The sequence below is a fragment of the Tamandua tetradactyla genome, chromosome 22 (assembly GCF_023851605.1).
Source record: "Tamandua tetradactyla isolate mTamTet1 chromosome 22, mTamTet1.pri, whole genome shotgun sequence".
NCBI classification, from domain to species: Eukaryota; Metazoa; Chordata; class Mammalia; order Pilosa; family Myrmecophagidae; genus Tamandua; species Tamandua tetradactyla.
In genome coordinates, this window is record NC_135348.1 from 45,192,903 (window position 1) to 45,195,669 (window position 2,767).

Consider the following 2,767-nt stretch of genomic DNA (forward strand, 5'->3'; position numbering starts at 1 on the left):
CGTTATCATTATTGTCACCTTCATCAATCAAATCACCGTTTGGACTGAGAGCAGGCAAAACCAGCTCCAAAACCAGGTGTAGTTCATTAGCATACATTTCTGTTTTAACCTCAGCTGCCACCTTGCCTTTTTACGTGGATCAGTCCATGAGTAGTTGCTGAGTTTTTAAATCTGCTCTTAGCATTTGCTAGGCAAAATGAGGAAACATTTCAGAGCTTCCTTTCTTGATTTAGTGACCTGAAATAACCAGTGAAGTACTTACTGACCACTCCTTCGTCCTCCCCTCCTCACTGAAACTTCCTCTGCCATGCCAGCCGCAGGACCAGCCCTGGGCTGCAGTTTCGTGCTCCCTCTGTCCTTCTCGGGGCCGTGGGACTCCCCACCTGGGCTTGAGCCACATTGACTTCACCAGGCCCTGCCAGCACCTGCTGCTGTCCAGTAACATTTCTCGTCATCCTTGGCATCCTTTACACACTTCCTCCCACTACTTCCACAATGGGGCACAGGAAAGGAAGGACGGGCTTCGCGGTCCAGAGATTCAGATTGTGGATACATTTATGGCTTCTAAGTAAGTATACGGCTATTTAAGCCTCAGTTTCTTATCAGCAAAATGGGCATAATAATGATAACTGCCACACAATGCTGTTGTGGGGATTAAAAGGAAAAGCATGTAAGACACCGACATATTACCCAGAAGACACCCGATAGCTGCCTCCAGACCCTGCCGTCTCTGCCGCTCAGAAAATCCTCTTTTCACTTTTCTTTTTTTAAATTTTTTTATTAATTTTTAAATTTAAAATGAAAAGAAAGAAACACAAACATTCTTAACATATGATCATTCTGTTCTATATATATAATCAGTAATTCACAATATCATCACATAGTTGCATACTCATCATCGTGATCCTTTCCCAGAACATTTGCATCAATTCAGAAAAAGAAATAAAAAGACAACAGAAAAAGAAATAAAACGAAAACAGAAAAAAAAGTTATACATACCATACCCTTACCCCTCCCTTTCATTGATCGCTAGCATTTCAAACTAAATTTATTTTAACATTTGTTCCCCCTATTATTTATTTTTATTCCATATGTTCTACATATGAAATATGTGATAAAAGGAGCATCAGACACAAGGTTTTCACAATCACACAGTCACATTGTGAAAGCTATATCATTATATCATCTTCAAGAAACATGGCTACTGGAACACAGCTATACATTTTCAGGCAATTCCCTCCAGCCTCTCCATTACATCTTGACTAACAAGGTGATATCTACTTAATGCGTAAGAATAACCTCCAGGATAACCTCTCAACTCTGTTTGGAGTCTCTCAGCCATTGACATTTTGTCTCATTTCACTCTTCCCCTCCTTGGTCGAGAAGGTTTTCTCAATCCCTTGATGTTGAGTCTCAGCTCATTCTAGGGTTTTTCTCAATCCCTTGATGCTGAGTCTCAGCTCATTCTAGGATTTCTGTCCCACATTTCAAGGAAGATCCACACCCCTGGGAGTCATGTTCCACATAGACAGGGGGAGAGTGGTGAGTTTGCTTGTTGTATTGGCTGGAGAGAGAGGCCACATCTGAGCAACAAAAGAGGTTCTCTTGGGGGTGACTCTTAGGCCTAATTTTAAGTAGACTTAGCCTATGCTTTGTGGGGTTAAGTTTCAGATGAACAAACCCAAAGACTGGGGGCTCAGCCTATAGCTTTGGTTGCCCACACTGCTTGTGAGAATATCAAGAATACAACTTGGGACTTCCGGGTCAAGATGGTGGCTTAACAATGTGCACATTTTAGTTCGTCCTCCAGAACAACTACTAAATAACCAGAAACAGTACAGAACAGCTCCTGGGGCCACGTCAGTGACCAGACACACAGCGTACCCCAGTCTGGACCAGCTGGACCGGCTGCGAGCACCCCCCCAGAACCAAAGAGCACACAAAAGTTAAAGGTACCACATCATCTTACACTGCTGGGACCTGCAGGCAGACAAGCGCCACATACTGGGCAGGATAAGAAAAACAGGAAAGTCTTTCAACCTGCTGGGTCTCACCCTCAGAGAAAACCGATGCAGGTGACTCTTTCCTCCTAATAGGAGGCCAGTTTGGTCTGGGAAAATCCGGCTGGGGTCTATAATATCTAAGTAGATCCTCCTAAGGGTCGGGGGTGGGGGGAACACACCATACAAGCAGGGCAAGTAACAAGAAAACAACAACTGAAAAATTCTCCTCTTAAGTTAGAGGTCCAGATAAAGCTGAACTGAATGTAAAGAACAGATAGACAACACATTCATCCAGCAAGAAAACCCTAGGTAAAAGAAGTGCAAGCAATCTCCAGAATAAACTAATTAAGGTAATTAAATGCCTAGACACCAGCAAAAAAGAACAAATCACACTAGGAAAATTGAAGATATGGCCCAGTCAAAGGAACAAACCAACAATTCAAATGACATACAGGAGCTGAAACAATTAATTCAGAATGTACAAACAGACATGGAAAACCTCATCAAAAACCAAATCAATGAATTGAGGGAGGACATAAAGAAGGCAAGGAAAGAACAAAAAGAAGAAACTGAAAGTCTGAAAAAACAAATCACAGAACTTATGGGAATGAAAGACACAGTAGAAGAGATGAAAAAAACAATGGAAGCCTACAATGGTAGATTTCGAGAGACAGAACATAGGATTTCTGAACTGGAGGATGGAACATCTGAAATCCAACAAGAAACAGAAACTATAGGGAAAAAAATGGGAAAATATGAGCAGG